Source organism: Sorghum bicolor, chromosome 8 (assembly GCF_000003195.3).
Source record: "Sorghum bicolor cultivar BTx623 chromosome 8, Sorghum_bicolor_NCBIv3, whole genome shotgun sequence".
NCBI classification, from domain to species: Eukaryota; Viridiplantae; Streptophyta; class Magnoliopsida; order Poales; family Poaceae; genus Sorghum; species Sorghum bicolor.
This window is the reverse complement of record NC_012877.2, coordinates 24,581,101-24,601,608: the sequence shown is the minus strand read 5'-3', so window position 1 is coordinate 24,601,608 and position 20,508 is coordinate 24,581,101.

Genomic DNA, 20,508 nt, shown 5'->3' with positions numbered 1-20,508 from the left:
GGGGTTAATGCATCCGGGCCTTGCCTTGGTTGCAGAGCTGAGAGGGACCCTCGGAGACTTCCCAAGTCTCGGATCGTACTTCCTCGAACGGAGCACCGACCTCGGGGTTCGGTTCAACGGTCGCTCCTTCGGTCACGGACACTATACGCAAAATGATGAATGCTCATGATATGCGTATGACAAATATGCAAGAAGGACCAAGTCGAGTACAACTTGCCTTCTTGGTGCAACACAGATTAAACAATAATTCAATTTGTATATTCAGAGACTCCCTAGAAATTTTTGTGATTTTTGGATATGCCCAAAAATTATAAAAATTCATGGGAAGTTTATTTATTAAATAAAAGACAGAATTTTTATATATGTTCATAGTATCAGAAAATGAACTTTAGTATTTTTCCTATGTTCTACTTATTTTATGGAACCTATACAAAAATTTCCATGATTTTTGGATCCATATATGATTTTCTAATCAAATTCAAACACACAACAGAAATTTGCATAAACAGAAAAAGGAAATCAACACTGTGCCGCGAGCGGCCCAGGAATTCGGCCCGCAGGCCGGCCTGTCCATGCTTGGCCCGCGCGGACGCTGCGCGCGCCCTCCCCTCTCTCAGCCAGACACTGACGGGGCGGCCCCACCCGTAAGTTGCGTCTTCACCGCGCACGGTGGCTCGGCCACGCTCCGGCCGCCGTTGGCGAGGGTGTTAGCCCATGCGCGCGCGCGCATCGGCCTCGCCTCGTCGTCGCGAACCTATTACCCACCATCAATCGTGCTCTACCCTCTCCCTTCCATCTCGGCCACGTGAAAGGTGGGCGGCCGCCATGACCGAACGTGGGCCGGCCACTAAGGCTCAGTAGAGTGCAATTGAACGTGCGAGAGAGCTTCCACGAAGGTCAGAGAAGGTGGTGCTCACGTTGCGAGGCTCGAGGAGGTAGCCAAGGTCGCTGGCGACGGAGACGGTGTCGTCGGGCGGGCGCTCTAGTCTCGGCGAGGTCATTCCGGTGGACCTGTTCACGTCCAGGGAGCAAGAGCGAGTGCATGAGCATCGGGGAAACGAGAGGAACTTGAAACGACCGCTGGTAAGGCGTGATACCAACCGGAGCAGCGTGTCCACGTGAAGGGTTCCACGGCGGCGGTCCTGGCCAGAGTTGGGGAAGAAGGTGAAGTCCCGGCGATTGAGCGGGTTAGCGGGCGTGCTAGGGTGCGTAATCGGTGGCGGGGTTCCTGGCGGAGATGTTGGTGCGCTCGGGTGGCTTGGAAAGGGATCAAGGGGGACGAATTTCACGGTGGCGCGGGTGTTGCTCGTCGGCGTTCTTGGGACCAAACGGAGGCGCGTCGACCGGTGCACGCGGCGCTGCGCGCGCGGCGGCCGCGTTGGACAGGGGGGCGGTGATCCTCATCGGATCACTGTAGCAACCCCTATCCTCCCCTTTCTGTCTTTTTGTGAAATTCGGCCAAAACTTGAACTCAAGCCAAATTGCCACCAAAATGAAAGTTGTGCAAAATTTTATAAGCTACAAATCATATTTTGGTGCCCAAAGCTAATTTTGAGTGGAACATGGTGAATTGGTCCAAACAGTTTGAAGTTCAAAAATCCAATTTGGGGAAATTCAAATTTTTGAATTGGGGCAGATCAGGATTTCCAAAATTACTTTTCATTTTTCCAAACAACTTGAAAAACTCCCAACATGAAAGTTGTTCAACTTTTTGAGCTCTACAACTTTCATGTTGGTCACTTTTCAAAATTCCAAATAGATTTTGAATTGGAGATTCAAGTTGAAAAATGGGACACTTTCTGGAAATCTGTATTTTCAAAATTACTTTGAATTTTATACTGAAACATAAAAAACTCAAAACACCAAAGTTGTACATCTTAACAATATCTACAACTTTGCTTTTGAACTCAACCTCAAATTTTGCTTGGTTTTTAAATTGTGCAAAAGGGGGCAATTCTAGGGTTCAAAAATCAGGGTTTTCCCCTCCTAATCTTTCGGAAATCTTTCACCCTAGGGTGTTAGCAACCAACACAAGCATCCAAACACAATATAAACACACTTTAATTCCCTAAGCACATTTAACCAAATTAAACTAGTTTTAAGTTAATGCATCAGGGTGTGCTTAACAAATATGTTGTGCAATGCTGATGATGACATGATCCAAATTTTAGTAACCGTAACATCAGGGATGTTACATTAATTTTACCGATTGGGACTAAAAGTTCAAAGTTTGGAAAATGGTCTCCTAATTGGGAGGGTCCTTATCGAATAAATCGGTCTGCTCCTGGTAATGCTTATATTTTGGAGACTCTCGAGGGAGTTGAATTTTCCCAGAGCATTGAATTGAAAATATCTAAAGAGGTATTACCCAAGCATCTGGGTCGATGCGTAAAACTTTAAGTGCCGATAACACTCCTATCGGCTAGATAAAATGTATCTGGGGCTCTGCATAATGTTTCAAAAGGTGCCGATAATAGTCCTATCGGCTAGACTGGAATGATTAGAGGTCTCTAAGGGCGGGACGAAACAAGCCGCCGATGAGGAGCTTACAGATTCAGCAAAGCTTGAATGGCCGATACGGCGCGTAGGCGAATCTGGTCAGCTTCTTCTATCTCCCGGATGTCTTCATCGGCAGAACCCTCAACCGGCTTCAGCTTCTTCTTCATCTATAGTGCCTTACGGGGCTGGATGTTATGTTCTTGTTGGAGGGTTTTGATCATCTCAGGCAGCTGGCTTTCTTCTTGCTGAGCTTAAGTTAAGGCTTCTTCCACTTGTTTGAGTTCAGCTAGCAGAGTTTCCCTTCTTGTCGATAGATCAGAAATCTTTTGTTTCAGTGTCTCCTCTAAAGATTACAGAATGCCGATGCTCTTATGTTTCTCATCAGCAAGGTGCTTTACTTGCATTACTTCCTCTGTGAGTTGAGCGTGAGTAGCTCTATTGGCAAGACGCTGGGTGGCCTTCTGATACTGGAGCTGGCAGCTTTCCAAGTGTGCAGCTTGAAACAAGATTTCTTCTACATCGGCTGGGATCTGGCCTCGAAGGGACTTGAACAAAGCTTTGGCTGGATCAGAGTCATCGACCAATTGGGCAGTATCTTGGTGCAGTAGGGCTAGCAAGTCTTCCAGCTTGGCTTTTATTTCTGCCGATGAGATCTCTACTGCTTGGGAGGAGCTTGCCTCTTCGCCTTCATCATCAAAAATATCGATAGCAAAAGAAAATAAGCTATCTGGGAGTCTTGTTCCTGAAAAGAAAATAAGATAAGTTATTTGATGATCAGATATTAGTGATATAAAGGATGGAAATCAGATAACTTACTTGCTTCAAAGCTATTTCACGCCTCTGGCTGGTTGACACCGTTGGTACCACAGGTTGATCGGCTGGAGTTGCCGATAGAACAATGTCAACTGAGAAATAACAAGGATAATTATAATTTGAAAAATAAATCCATCGGTGATAATTTTATGGTCAGTACTTTACCTTGAGGGGGTGCAGTGCTTGTCTGTTCTGGAAGAGCAACCGATGTTATGACCAGTTCTACTGGATCGGCAGTTTGCTCAGGCAGATCAGCTGGTGTTTCTTGTGGTTGAGGTGCTGATTGAGGAGGGGACGGGACTTGCTGTGTCCGAATTTTTGGTGAAGAGGGGGACGATTCCACATGAATCGGCGACACTGGACGAGGAGGGGGAGATGGTGCTGTCCTCTGATGCTTTGGTTGTGATTTGGTACTCTTGGGAACTTTCCTTTTGACTTGGCTGGACTGAGGGGCATCGGCACCTGTTTGAGCACTTTTGGTTCTTGCCGATTTGCCAGTCTGCTGTACAACAACAAAAGTTTCATGAGTACAAATGTAACAGAATATTGATAAAATTTTGTTGAACAGTGAAAGTTACCGATGAAGTTCCCATAGTAGCCGATGTATCCTGAAATGATTGTGTAAGTATAGAATGGAATCGGTATAAATTGAGGAAATCAAAAATCTACCTTGAAAGCTTGTGCCAAGGTAGCAGCAGCAATCGTTGGAGACCTCTTTGACCGCCTGGTAGTTATCTTCTTAAAATGCACATTTCGGTGCATTAGAGCTGCCAGGCTTGGTGCGTTGTTGCCGATCAGAGAAATTAGACCTGACTGGAGGAGTTCAATCGGCTTTCCACTTCTGCTGACTGTTAGTGGCAAGTTGTCGACCTATTTGAAAAAGAGAAAGTGAGTTACCGATAGGGGTAAAAGTAACAAAAGAATTGAGGTATCGATTGGGAACTTACACTGTTTTCGGGAACCTTATGCTTGGGGTTGATCATGCCGCAGTATGTCAGAGCCGATGTGCAGAATAGATGCTCTTTCCACCCTTCCCACCATTGTTTGTATGCTTGAGTGATGAAGAGAGCTGGGATCCAAGCCGATAGATCGATATCTGACGTATCAGCATTTGGTTGAAGCTGGGCTATCCTTATCCATTCAAGACCGCTGGTTGTAGTTTCCCTTGGCTTCACTACATTGGCATAACAGAGTCCAATTGGCAACTGCCCAAAAGCCAGTTGACGAGCCAGTGCCGATGGATTGTAGAATTCATAGGTGGGGTTGGAATTCTTCTGGAATGGCCCTTGGTGTGATGATCGCCATCATCAAATCGGTATCTTTATTAAGAGCATCATCGAAAGGATGAAAGATCAGTGGGAATCTGGTTTCTATGTCTTCGTAAGGTATCCATGCCCGCTAATCTTTGGCGAGGCCTTCATAAAGAGTTTGGTAGAATCGGCTGACCTAGTCTTCATTGCCACCAGTACCAGGTAGGACTATAGCTGCCTCACCGTAATTCAAGGGTGAGAGAGTTGCCGATTCTTCATTAGCCAATTCGTGATCTTCAGCGATATCTCTTGGAAAGTGCTGTGCAAAGAGGTCAAATCCAAGGTGTTTGTGCATGTGGTCACTAAGCCACATGTTGATGAACCACCAAGGACCTCCCAAGTTGCCGATGGGTTGGCCTAACAGGAGTTTCTCAGCTACTTGATGGAGAAGGTGATAGGCAGAGCCAAGCAAATATCAGCCAAGAGGGAATCGGCCGCCATTGGCCAGTCTTTCTGCTGCTGATAGGTAGATAGAGGTTGGTCCTACCGATCGACCACAAAAAACGAACTTGTCTAGCCACATATTCAGGAAAACAGCATGCTCCCTCTGACCGACTGGTCCTGTTTTCCGCTACTTCTGAATGTATCTTGACCAACCGCCGATGTTGTGGGTTTCTACTTTGCGCTCAGGCCTGTGATCATATAAATGATTATCATCGGCAGTTGATATGTCTAAACCGGTGAGCATGAGCACATTGGCAAGAGTAGGGGAAGCAGGGTTGTGACCAAATACAAAGGCATTGAGGGTATCTGACCAGAAGTATGAAGCAGCTATCAACAGCGATTCATTTCTCTCCATATCGGCAATGGATAGCCTAATGCACTGGTCTAGTCTACGCTCACCCCATTGGACTTCATTCGAGTTGCCGATTCTCACGAACCAATCTTTCCACTCCTTAGTGGAATTGGGCCAGGATCGAAAGGTGTCTTTCCACAGATCTAATGAGAAATTCTTGGCTCTAAAGGGTATCCTATTTGTTTCTGTGTTTATCAGATCGGTGGGGTCTGGATTTCCCAATGGACCAAGGCATTGAAAGTGGGGTTGATTGGTAGGAATCACAATTTTATCAGCCAATTCCTAAAAGGTTTGAAGGTTGAAAGAACAGGAAAGAAACAAAGAAGAGGAAAAACGTACTCAGTAAATAATTGTGCGAAAGATCAAGAATATGGTAAAAAGATGAAAGGTGATGTTGAGTTGACCTTAGGGACGACGAAGTTGATGGCAATTTCTTCCCGAGAGGAGGAAAAGATTGAAGACTCGGAAGATTGTTGGAGGAGATCCTTGCTGTAGTTCTTAAAGTTCTCGAGCAGTGCCGCCGCCAGGAAGGTGGGTTTGAGGTTGTAGAATGACAAGATGGAGGAAGAGTACCGGAGAAGGAAGTATTTATAGGACAAAGAAGGCATGGGCAAATCTGACTTATCTCTTCGCCGTATCCGTGAAACCCGAGGGTGTTCAAGTGGGTATGGTAATTGTTCGCACGGTAATCAAGGGATTGCACAGATGATTTGACAGCAAGCGGTCATGATTTTGGAGATATCTTACTGTGCAAGATCTCCTGGTCGGTTCATCGGTAGTCTTCTCTAACGGAAATGTTGCCGATGAATGTATGTTTGGGAGATTCGGTTCAAGAAGTTGAGAAATTTGAGGAGCATGTTGCAGAACCGGGCTAAGGTTGTTTGGATTTGGTAATTAATTACTGACAAAAAGGAGTAATTGTGGAAAGGCATCATTATTGAGGGGAATTTTGAAGCATTAGTGATTTTATACTCCGAAATTGGGGGGCATGTGTTGACACTATTTTTGGACACGTATCTTTGGACGCGTATCTGGAGTTAATGAGGTATAGATCGGCAGGCAGAAAAGTGGTGACTAGTCTATAGAAGAGTTGCCGATGAGGGTTGGTGCCGATGAGAAGACGACAGGATATGGCCAAGTCCAGGAGTGGTGATGGATTCGTGCCGATGACAGGTGGTGATGGTTGCCGATGGCTATGAGTGGTGGTTTGCCGATGGTCATGGAGAAGGGCGTAGGGGTTGTCGATCGACTCATGGTGGTGTACCGATCAGTTGTGGAAGATGATTTAATGCTTTCCATAGTTATTAGAGTTTGCTTGGTATACGAATTCTGTTTAGTTTAGAATTCGAGTCCTGGCCGTGTTTGATTGTAACCCATTTGGGCAGGGTATAAATATAAGACTTCGTAGCGATGTAATAGACACAATCAATCAACTACAAGTTTTTACACATATTCTAGCATCTACTTTTTCGATGACTTCATCACCCTGCATATTTTTCCTTTTACTTACGAGTTCTTAGGGATTCTTCGAGTCAATCTCGACGAGTTCTTGAGTACCGCGTGAATACCTCTTGGTCGTGACATCCGGGCGCATCGCTATTGTCGGGACCAAAGAGTTCGAGTTACCACCTTTGTCGGTTGTAAGGTTAAATCAGGTATTAGCCCTTTGTGTTTGCAGATCTACTTTTGCATCAACAAGAGGTCATAGAACAGCTTGTTGGGCATTCTTAACATCACTACCAAAAGTAGACTTAGTTTTCTAATTCTGATAACGGTGCCAAAAATACCAAACCTATCCCTCATGCCACTTAAGCCAAGTTGTCATCCCCAGCATGACATAAGCGACGCGGTATTGAAATATGCAATTGCTGTTCTAAATAAATAATAAATGAGATCTGCAAGCGCACAGGTTAATACCGATGTAGCATTTTAACCGGGAAGTATTCCAGGTATCATTATTTATATTTTTACCACTGGGAAGGGATTTCTAATCATCAATGTTGATTATGGAATGGAATATAAGATTGAGTATCTATCATTGCATGTATAATTGAGAGCATTTGTCTATCTCTTTCATACAGGGATAAGTGTCACATAAAAGATAGATAAAGTATGAATGGTGACAAAGATAATTAATCTGATCAGCATAACTTAGCCACATATAAATATGATAAGCACATCAATAGATATTCTAGCAAGTCATTAGCATGCAATTAGGATGAACTATAAGAATATTTCCTAAGTTATTCTTAACTATACAATCTAGTATATCATAGTTAGTGCAATTTGTTGATGGTCCTTAAGTACTAAAATTAACCATCAACTAAACATGGAAAAGGATCAATATGCACCAAACATCTAGAATTAGGGTTTTATCTGACAGAATTCCACGAGCTTTAGTGTTTATCTATTTCTGCAGGGGGTTATCAGAAAAATATGGAGAGAAGGCCCATATGTCATGTTTACAACGAGATAATTACGTGCCGCGCAATTTTCCTTAATCTAGAAGAGTCCAGAAACCACGGGAACGAATGGGAGACCGGACAGGCTGTGGGAGAGAGGAGAAATCATTATCAGAGTTAATTCTGTGGGAGAGAGGAGAAATCATTATCAAAGGTAGCCATCAAAGTTATGGCTTAGTGTAACACCCTAAAATTTTCATTTTTCCAAATAGGCTAATTGAATTAATTATTTAATGTGAGCACTGAGAAATAGTAAGAAAATAATTTTTGTTGAAATAAAATCCACTATAAGGTTTAGAAACATGTATGTGCATTCATGCTGCTGCATATATATTTTGATTGAGTGGAGTTCTTTCTATTTAAAGTGGTTTTGGAAATACTTTTCAAAAGATTTGAGCAAAACACAAATTTGGAAAATGGAAAAAAAAATTCCCCTCTCCCTCCCCGACTTGGGCTTGGCCCAACCTCTCCCCCCGCGGCCCGCATTGCGCGCCTCCCCCTCCTTGCCTCAGCCGCTGACGGCGGGGTCCCACGCTCCAGCGCCACTGCCAGGTGGGACCGCCCTGTCAGGCTCGTCTTCCACCTTGAGTCCGAGCCGGTAGCGAGTCGAATTCAACAACCGCGCGCGTGTTTCGCGCGGAGCAGTCCGGATTCCGCCCGATTGCCGTCCTTTATATACCGCCCGAAGCCCCGCTAGCCCCCCCAAGTCATCCCGAGCCACAGCCACCGCGCCGAGTTCGCCAAAGCCGGCACCGAGATCCGCCGCATCTTCAATCCGCCGCTGCAGTGCGTCTCAAGCCGCGCGAGCAGCTTGCCGAGCTTCGGCTTCGGTTTGCGAAGTTGCCGGTGTTCTCCTTTTGTTCTTTCGAGCTCTCTGTGCTTCCCTAAGCTGTGCCGAACTATCTTGCAGGGCCGCCGTCCGCCCTCCTCCGTCGCAGGCCCACCCGAGCTCCTCCCCGACGATGTACTTGCCCTAGGTGAGTTCGTCTTGAGCTCCACTACGCCCTGGTGTCTTCGGTTCTCTTTCTCGTGCCCTAAATTGCGCACACCGCGAGCGCCGACCAACTCCGGCCATGGAGCCGCCGCGCCCTGCTCAACTCCGGCGGCCGGTTTCCCCTCCCCCACCCCGATCTAATCCTGGCCACCGAGTAGAGATCCAACGGCCCCAGATGAAGGGTACCCCTTCGGCCGCCAGTTTTTCAGAAAACCCCCTGAGCTTTTTCATGTTCTAACCCACGGTCCTTTACGCTTTCCCGTTTTACGCTTTCCAAGCTGGAAAACGTATTTCAGCCGCGCAGTTCAAAAAGAAGTTTCCCAGATTTACACTTTTGCCACCGAATCTATTTTGCTCATAAAAACTTCGTTTTAACTCCGATTTAATCCGTTCAAGTTGCGTTAGATTCGTTTTCACATAATCTATAGTCTAATGCTACTGTAGTACAAGTTTTCAACTTTTAAAATCTGAGTTTAGATTTAATCTATTATTTATTTAAAGGAAATCTTAGGAAAATCATAACTTCTTCGTTATAACCCCGATTTTCGTGATCTTTACGTATGTGTGATCGTAGAGCGATGTAGATTCGTTTTATAAACTTTTTATCTTTATTTGTTACTGTTGGTGTACTGTTCTAATAATAGGCTTGTTTGCTTTGTATGATTGCCTTTGGATGATTGCTGTTGATGTGGTGGTTGCGAGTAGACGGTGAGCAGTTCGTGGGTGAACAAGAGTACTTCTACGAGCAGGATCAGCAGGACCAGTGTGATCAAGGCAAGTATAGCATGGGATCATCCTTGTTTCCTAATAACTTTAATCACACAAATCATATTGAATGTGTCTCCTTGATAAGGATTTCCTAGTATTGATCTTATACCTTGTCACCTATGGTTTTGCATTGGGTAGCTTATGCTAGTGCTCCACTAAACCATGATCTTGTAATTTGACTAAAGAATTATGCAATAAACATTAAAAGATGACTTTTTAGCAACTTTGGATAAGAGGGCTGGAGCATTGGGCTATTTTATGGTGCTCTAGTTTCTCTCCATAAGGACTTATCTATATCTGACCATCCGGGACTTACAGTACAACTGTGAGGGCTATATGGCTCTGGCTTTAGCTCAGTATGAGGACCTTTTCTAGCTTGTTAGTGGTTACCCTTGTGGCGCAAGTGGGGGATAGCAGACCGTGGATTCCTGCGGGTGAGTCACACGGACTGACTAACGAAACCTAGCGGCCTTAACTTGTTAGACGAACCTTTGAAAGGCTTCATAGTGAACCCTGCCGGTCTTCCTTGGGAGTGGGCTAAGGGGCTGATCACCTCGGGTGAAAGGGTAAATCACGACTCACAGTGAAAGTGTACAACCTCTGCAGAGTGTAAAACTGATATATCAGCCGTGCTCACGGTCACGAGTGGCCTTGGACCAATACAGAATAAATGAACACTAATGGCAATTCATTAATGGTATTATTGTTAATATGTTGTTTATGCTATTCTTTATTCACTTTACCTGATCATGAGTTTACTATGGGTCTTGACAACTTGATGCTACTCTTAGGCTAAAATTGTGACAAATAAAAGCTACATGCAGTTGAACCAGTGTCTAGCCTTTGAGCCTCATGAACCCCCTGTTATACTTGTTAAGTACGAGGTGTACTTACACTTGTTTATTTTCTTTATTTGGATAAAAATCCCGGATGGGTAACAGATGGTATGGGTAATGACTACTACCAGTACTTCCCTGAGGATTTCTAGACTTGTGGTCAACCATTTGACGTGCCTGTGTGATGGAGCTTCCATGCAAGAGTTATCTTTTATTTTCCGCTATATTCGTGTAAAGACTCTGAGTTATATCGTTATGTAATAAACACTTGTGATGATACTCCCTATAATTTGTCGGCTTATGTGTGATTGATCTCTGGGCACACATAAGATTTGCATTCAATTTTATCCTTAAAATTGGGTGTGACACTTAGACATCTCTCCCACAGAGAATTAGAATTAGCTACTCCCTAATCCTTCAAGTTTAGAGGATTGATTAGATAGGAATTTGAGAAGTAGAGCGCTACGCTCTGGATTCGGATCTTCATTAATAAAGATTGGTATTATTTCATATCAATCTCTAATACTTTGTTCTAATTGCATTATGCCACTGTTTACTATGCTCTTAGTTTGATCTAGTTCTATATTTGATATAGTTATGATTTATAATGAGTTTATGTATAAGTTTTCAAAGCACTTAGCTCTTGACATGTGGGAGTTAAGTGGTAGATCACATGTAGGCATGGTGCTTAGATGTTATTTACCTGCAAATGTATCCTATTGGCCGGGTTGTGTGGTAGTTCGCGATAGTGACAGCTTTGTTGATTCTTATATAGTCCACCCTCCGTTGTTAGGACAGGCAGAATTTGTATTGCGGAGTAAGTCTTGCGATGCTCTGATTTACTTTAGCAATATTCCTTATGCATGAATGAAGAGTCTTTTATACTATATATGATCTTGTAGATAACTAGAGTAGATTGTGACTTAGTAGATAGTAGATAACTTAGAATCTATTCTCTATCTAATCCGACGTCACCTTACATATATGAGGAGTAGTATATTTTCTAATCACTGAGTTATTTACCTATGAGCTTATAATTCATTATCATTATCTTTATGGTTTACCCCTTACCAAAGTAAGTGACTGTGTGATGAGTTTCTCATTAGTAATCATGTTCTTGCAAGTTTATCTCTAGTCTATGCCTTGATAGATTTTAATCCTTATCTTAATTTCACCCATGTCCTCCTAAGCAAAATTATAAATAACGATACATGGAATACTTTCATGGTGAAATGCTACATTGAGGTATTTTATCTGTGTGCTTGCATATAGAATAGATTATTTTCTAGAGAGCCTCCATATTCATAAATATCTTTGTACACTCTGGCACCATGCTGGGGATGACAACCTAGTATCTAAGTGGTGTTAGTAAGTGTCAACAAGCATTTCTGGCGCCGTTGCCGATGAACAAAAGGTGAACAAAAGGGGAACACATAGGAGAGACGGTAAGGAAAGTCAGGAAATCAGTCAAGGTTATTCATATAAAATATTAGACTAGACTATACAGAAATAATTGCATAAAACAACTACTAAGTGAGAAATCATAACAAGGCACCTCTACTTTGGCAGGTTCACCCTGTTGTTTTTCTATGTTTATATTTTTATACAGGGTAAATCAGGATTGACTTGGGTACATTCAACTCTTCATCATCAGAACCAAAGCAATCAATAAAGAAAGAAGAAGCTAGCTACCAATTGCTGAAGCTATGGCACAGAAGACCCTACGAGAATTCTCTACTCCAAGCCTTGAGAACATTCCAACTGGTCCAAGATTTGCAGTAGAAGAAGGAGCACCCGAGTTCGAGCTCAAGTCAAGCCTCATCAATTTGGTACAAGCTACACAATTCAGTGGAAAGGCACATGAAGATGCTAGTGCACACTTGCAGAATTTCTTAGAGACTGGAAGCACAATTCACATCAACGGAGTCGACAAAGACGTCATACTACTTCGCCTTTTTCCATTCTCACTAGAAGGAAAGGCGAGGAAGTGGTTCTACACTCATTAAGATAACATCAACAACTAGACGAACTTGTCAGACACCTTTCTATCAAAGTTTTTCCCAATGGGCAAGACAGCTGCCTCAAGAGGAAATATTGTCAGTTTCCAACAGCAGAAGACTGAAACCATTCCAAAAGCATGGGAGCATTTTCAAGGATATATATCAGATTGTCCTCACCATGGAATGGCCACATGGTTACTTATGCAGACCTTCTACCATGGATTAACCCAGAAGGCTCGTGAGTGCCTAGATGCATCTGCTAAAGGATCATTCTTGGAGCTTACAATTGGAAAAGAAGAAATACTTTTGGATAAGATAGCAGAAAACCAAAGCTGGTTCCAAGATGAAGCTCAACAATGTCATCAAACTGAAGAAATACCAGAAGAAGTAAATGCATTATCAACTAAGATGGAAAATTTGCTCCATTGGATTGACCAGAGGGCCATGTTCAAAGAAGATCAAAGGGACATTGGGACAACATACAAATATCAACCTACTTCGAGTCAACCCAATAGCAAAGGTATGAACTCAGGTAACACTTTTAAGCAACTTTCATTAAAAGAGATAATTGTTCAACAAACCAAAACTAATGATGAAGTTAAACAAAGGCTAGATACAAATAAATCATCTCTAAAAGATATACACAATAAAATGGATTTTCTATTAACTGCCTTTGATCAGCAAAACACTCTTAATAAAATGGTAGAGCTTAAATTAATGAAGCTAGCTGCTGCATTGCCTGTTGCCACTAACATTGAGTAGGTAAAGAACATAACTACTAGAGGAGGCAAAGCCACCAGGGATCCCCATACCCAAAAGAGAAACAAAGAACAAGAGCACCAGTGCAACCAGCAGTGATAGAAGAAGAAAGTCCAGTTGAAGTAGAAGATCTGCTACAACCACCAAGAACCGGAGAAATGAGGAAAGATTTTTACGACACTAACAATTTGCCATTTCCTTGAAGAAACAGAGGACTGCAGTCGGATGAGCAGTTTGGTAAGTTTGTAGAGGTCATTCAGAAATTATATGTCAACATACCTCTGCTTGATGCCATACACGTACCCACATATGCAAAGTACATCAGAGGTATTCTTAATAAAAAGAGACCACTGCCCACCACTGAGGTTATCAAGCTGACAGAAGAATGTAGTGCGGCCATCCTCAACAAACCACCAAGGAAGAAGAAGGACCCAGGATGCCCCACTATTGATTGCTCGATCAGAAACCAACACTTTAATAATGCACTTTGTGATCTCGGAGCAAGTGTCAGTGTGATGCCGGCATTAGTCTACGAGAAGCTTGAGCATAGGCCCTAGAACCAACATCAATGTGCCTGCAACTAGCAGATCAATCGGTTCGACACCCGTTGGGCATCGCCGAAAACATTCCAGTCAAGATCAGAGATTTCCTTGAGCCAGTAGATTTCATGGTATTGGACATGAGTCCCGACTCAAAAGTGTCCATCATCCTTGGACAAGAAGAAATCAAGTTCTGAGCACTGCCAATGCCCACATTGATGTCGGGAAAGGAGAAATCAAGTTCAACATAAACGGACAAGAAGAACACTTCACATTCAAGCCCAGACCAGAGAGAGACTCTACATTGAAGGAAGTTCATGAAGAAGAAACACTGGAGACACCATCTCTAGAGGAAGGTAATTCAGAAGATTAGAAGATTTGGAGGTCTAGCTTGGGGGACCTAAAAATCCCAAACCCTCGCCGGGAGGTAAATCGGTATTTATCTGCATCATTAATTCTCTCATATTTAATTCTTGCATTAGTCATATTTATTCATAGCATTATTAATCAAAAGTTCTATATAAAAAATATTTATGGTGTGTAACAACCCACATTTATTAATTATTGTGGAGGCACAAAAATATGTTCCAATATCATTTCAATAAGTTTCAATTCTAATAGATTTTTCTGCATTATATTTAATTATAGCAACCTTCTAGAAGCATGACCCACACTCCTTGGGTCCCACATGTCATACACCACACCTCACACACATCCCATCACATTATTTGACCCACGAACATAACTCCACTCACCAGCACTTTTCCACCGACCAAACACCACCCATGAACTATTATTTTGCGTAAGAGTTAAGCAAAGGAGGGAGTGGAGAAAAGGCAGCCAGGGTGGCCACCAAAGGTGGGCGCCCGCCCACCTACAGAGGGCGCTCGCCCTGCCCCCCTTTCCTCCTATAAATTGCCTCTTCCTGCCTCCAACTTCACACAAGCATTCCAGAAAACCACGCAAGTTTCAGTTTCCAAAGAAGGAGAACTTGTAGTGAAGTAAGAAGAAAGTAGAGAGGAAGAGAAAAGTGGAAGAGAGGTTGGTAGTCTTTGAGTGAGAAAGTGAGGTTCACCTAGAAAGTAGTGATCCCGCTGTCCAGAGCGGAAGTAAAAGTTGTTTAGGGGGAGGTGCTGCCAAAATAAAAACTTGTCTTGAACGACTAACCCCTGGACTACTGAAATTTCGGACAGTTGACCACTAACATTTTCTCTCACATTTTCCACTAGTGTGTGTGTGTGTGTCAACTTTTGTCTACAGGATGTTCAAGAAGGTGAAGTATGCAGGGAAGGCTCTCAAGAACATAGGTACAAGGAGTTCATCCCGACACTCCTCACACCAGTCAGAAATGAGCATTCACCCAACACCCCCGCAAGCTCCGTCATCTTCATCTAATCAGCAAGTCAAGGTCCTCCTCAAAATAGGAGACCTTGGACTAAAGACCCGTAGGGAAAAGGAAGTTTACCAGCAGCTAAAGAACAAAGATTTCATTCACACCCCCACTCTCGATCCTATCTTGCTACAAGAAACAGGTATGGATATTGAATTCGACTTAATTTTCCAGATGGTTGGATGGACAAATTTTTGGAACATAACTGAGCTGGGTTCCCGTCTTCTCACCCTTGAATTTCTTTGCACTTTACAATATTATGAGGGGGGCATTGCTTTTCGCATGTTCAAACAGGACATTATGTTGTCTTGGAGAGAATTGAACAACCATCTCAGTTTCTCTTCAAGATGCATCCTGAACATTAACTCCGACTTACCCAATTTTGAGAGACACCAGTTCTGGAGAGAAATATCTAGAGATGAGTTTTATAGTCAAGCCCAAACCAGTGACATGGAACACCCCACTCTTAGGATGTTCCACAAATGGCTTGGGTACAATCTTTTCCATCGTGATGATATTAGAAAAGTAAGAGTAGGAGATTTACAACTTCTATATGTTGCTATAAATAAAGTACCCACTTCACCTGTTACACTTTTGGTTTCTCATTGGCTTAGTATACCTAGTCTTCAGGGACCAGTAGGATGTACTTCACTTATCACTCGTCTAGCCTCTAATCTTTGTTTGCTAGAAAACTTGTCATTGGAATTCATTGACGAGTTACGAATTTATCATAGCTATGACACATTTAGGCAAGCTCGGATGTTGAAAAAGAGGGGAACATAATGTATATGTTATATGATAATAATGGCAAGATTTGGTTACCTAACCCGAACCTTGGCCTCTATGTTGTTCAAAATTTTTTGATTGAGATTGCAGTGACACAGGTAAACCAGAGAGATCCACAACGAGTGGCATCTGAAAGGATGACCACCCATTGAGAACGCACCTGGTATGGAGCTGATCCCGGGCCAGAAGAAGCAGCGCACCTGCATTATTGTGACTACAACCCCCGAGTCCTTTGGAACCCATGGGTTCGACATGCTCAACCACAAGATCCAACACAGGAGACATGGCCGGAGAGCCAAGATCACCAGTGGACAAACCCGCCTTTCCATACGGGCAGGTACTCCACTGATCCATATGGAGCTTCAGGGTCGAGACCTCCGCCCTAATTCGATGTAGGACGATACTCCGACGCCTCTTATGCTTTCACGAACGACTACTACCAAGAGGCCAGCGCTTTCTTCACCCGTACCGACAACACCCTCCTCGACATCCAGAATACGCAAGCAGAACATGGAAGACTCCTCGAACAACAACAAAAATGGAACCAGGACCACATCACTGCAGTACAAGAACTAAGACAAGACACCACGATAATGAACGACAACATCACCACCATGATGCGATTCTGGAACATTGGGTAAGACCGACAACCACATCCAGCTTGGGGGAGTTTCTCCCCGTTTTATCAGGTAAGTTTTTATTTGCTCTTCTTATTTATTCTTTTCTATTTTAGTGTTTTATTTATCTTAAAGAGAAAAACTTAGAAAACCTAATAAATATTTTCTTGCTTTAATTTACTGCATTTTATGAACATGAAAACAAAATAAAAAGAGTGTGTAGATAAGTGTGCTTTATTTATCTGCTAAGTGTTAATCTCTAGAAAATAAAAAGACCAAAAAAATACATGATGGAAATGATGAACAGTTGCTCTGTTTGCTTACTTTCAAGTACCTAGCTTTTATATTAGAATTCTTCCAAGAATTACTAAAACTACTATCTACGGGAAGCATAAAACAAAAGTCTAGGTAAGAGAAAGGCATGATATAAAGTTTGAGCTACTGTTTATCTTGTTCCTACTACACTAAGTTCTGGAGATTTATTTTGAAAACTTACAAATCACATGATGAGTTCCTAGCATGACAAAACTTCCTACCACAGCCATACTTGCTATAACATCTTTTACTATATTCACATTGAGTTTGATCGAGCTGTGTAGACCCTTAGGAGCTTTTCATGTGGTTAAATTAAGATATTCACTTGCACACATCTATTATACCATCTACCACCAATCATTAAAATTGCTAAAAATAATATTATCACTCACTGTCCCAAGTATTGTTATTCTCTCTCTCTAAAGATTCGATGCAGAAGAGGCATGGGTTATGCAAAAATATGCGAGGAAATAAAAAGGGGCAGGTGCCCGGAACCTCGAAAAGAAAGAAAAAGAGTGAGACGAGAGGTAAAAATGGACAAGTGTCTGGAGTAGAATTAGGGGTACAAAGATACCAACTTGAGCGGAAAAAATGGACAAGTGTCCGATAGTAGAATTAGGGGTAGCCCATGTTCTCCCAAAGCAAAGATTAAAGAGGAGGAGAGATAGCAATATGAGGAGCAATGAGAAGTAAGTTCTATTATCACTTATACATTTTTATTATCACTATCATTTACTCCACCACACATGCACATCTTCATTTAATTATATGCTGAGTTCCTTTGGATCCATGGCTCGATTAGACAACGTATGAGCTGTTTTCCACTTCTATGAGCTCCACTTAAATATTTCATTAGTCATAGGTAGGTGACAGCTTTGTAAGGATCCACAAATACCACATATAGAGAGACTTGAGAGAATCATTGGTGGGAACTCTGAGTTTTATTTTTGAAAACTTATGCAAAACTCCAGAACAAAGGTGAAGTATAGATAGGAGGAATAGTGCTTGACTCAATTATTTTGTCCTTCGATTACTTAAGACTTAAGTGCAGGTACTAAGCTCCATGACACTTCACTCTAATCTGGAAGAATTTTTAAGTGAAAGCATGTGTGCCTGTCAGAAAAGAAAACAAAGAAGCAACTCCTCATCCATCTGAGTTTAGCTATTTGCTCAGGGACAAGAAAACGGTAAGCTTGGGGGAGTTTGTTGACGGTCCTTAAGTACTAAAATTAACCATCAAGTAAACATGGAAAGGATCAATATGCACCAAACATCTAGAATTAGGGTTTTATCTGAGAGAATTCCACGAGCTTTGGTGTTTATCTATTTCTGTAGGGGGTTATCATAAAATATGGAGAGAAGGCCCACATGTCCTATTTACAACGAGATAATTACGTGCCGCGCAATTTTCCTTAATCTAGAAGAGTTCAGAAGCCACAGGAACGAACGGGAGACCGGACGGGCTCAGGGGCAGGGCGCCCGCCCTCCCCGTGGGGCGCCCGCCCTGGCCTCGGGACCAATCAGAACCAAATTCTTGGATTATGCTCCACCGACCTAAAGGATCAAGGAAAACCGTGCAATCAATGTCGGTTTGATCCGACGGCCCAAATTCACTTGAAAAGACTATATAATCAAGGCCTCTCCACCCTAGGGGGAGACAGGAGAAATCATTATCAGAGGTATCCATCAAAGTTAGGGTTTAGACATCTCTCCCACAGAGAATTAGCAATTAGCTACTCCCTAATCCTTCAAGTTTAGAGGATTGATTAGATAGGAATTAGAGAAGTAGAGCACTACGCTCTAGATTCAGATCTTCGTTAATAAAGATTGGTATTGTTTCATATCTTTCTCTAATACTTTATTCTAATTGCATTATGTCTCTATTTATTATGCTCTTAGTTTGCTCTAGTTCTATATTTGATATAGTTATGATTGATAATGAGTTTATGTATAAGTTTGCAAAGCGCTTAGCTTTTGACACGTGGGAGTTAAGTGGTAGCTCACATGTAGGCATGGTGCTTAGATGTTATTTACCTGCAAATGTATCCTATTGGCCATGTTGTGTGGTAGTTCGCGATAGTGACAACTTTGTTGATTCTTATATAGTCCACCCTCTGTTGATAGGACAGGCAGAATTTGTATTGCGGAGTAAGTCTTGCGATGCTCTGATTTACGTTCGTTCCCATGGCTTCTAGACTCTTCTAGATGTTAGATAATTGCGCGGCATATTAATATCTCTATGTAAACCCGACGTGTGGGCCTTTCTTCCATAATTTCTGATAACCCCCTGTAGAAATAGATAAACACCAAAACTCGTGGAATTCTGTCAGATAAAACCCTAAGTCTGGATGTCGGTTGCATTTGGATCCTTTTCTTTGTTTATTTGATAATTAAATTTGATACTTAAGGACCATCAACAAACTCCCCCAAGCTTACCTCTTGCTCGTCCCTGAGCAAGGATAGTCTCAGTAATAGATCAGAAGTTGCTACAATACCTTTTAAAAATTAACGGTACACATGCTTTTAAATAAGGTCTCATCTCTAAGAGTAAACTGTCAAGACTTCTTATTCTTGATCAGCTATAGCTCTGGAGTTTTTGCAGATTTTCAAATAAAACTCAGAGATTCCTTGTATGACTCTCTCATATCTCTCTTTTGTAGTATTTCTGGATCCTTACCAAAGCAGTGATGGTACATGCCTTTGTTGACACTTGCTAACACCACTTGAATACTAGGTTGTCATCCCCAGCATGGCACTAGAGTGTACTATGGTATTTATACGCACACAGATAAATCCGCAAGCGCACGGATACCGTTGTAGCTTTTACCCGGCTAAAGGTTTTATCGTATCCACAGGGAAACGGCAGAACTGATCTACGCTCTAACTTAACCTAGATAGATAGGTAGATGTAAATAGGAAAGATGGTAGAATTGAATAAGAACAATATTAAAGGTAAGATAACAATGGGTGATAATATGGGAATAGAGAGTAGAGCAATCTAGTATATGGGCGATGGTAGGAGAATAGAGAGGATAACTATGGTTTCTCTACTTCAAAGGGATATGTCTATGTCTGGGACGAACCATTTGATAAGAATACACCACAAAGGATGCTTATCCATAGGCCGATAAACCCTACCAGTCCTGCTAACAGGAGGTGGACTATAGGGGACCAACGTAACTGTCACCTACGCGGCCTACCACACGATCCGGCTAGACAGGGGATATCCACAAGTAATCTAGGTCTAAGCACCACGCTTACCCCTATACTACAACTCTCACCTATAGCGTCCTATAGATTAAAGTACTCAAAAGAGTTGTGAACCAGAACATATATGGATAGTAATTGCATAATGAAATAGAAGTAGATTACCAGAGTCATCCCATGAGCAAGCTTGATTAGAGCTTGATCATGGCGAAGTACAACCGGGGGAAGAACCGACAGGCCGGCCTCTCCTCCAATCCTCCCTCGCTCTCCATCTCGCTACTATCTAGATCTACTCTAGTTTAGAGAAGAGAGGAGAGCTCTCATCTCAAACCCTAGCTATGAATAATGAATAAGGATCAAGGGGTGCCTCCTCCAGGGGCCAGGGGGTCTGCTTATATAGTCCTTCCAAATGAATCT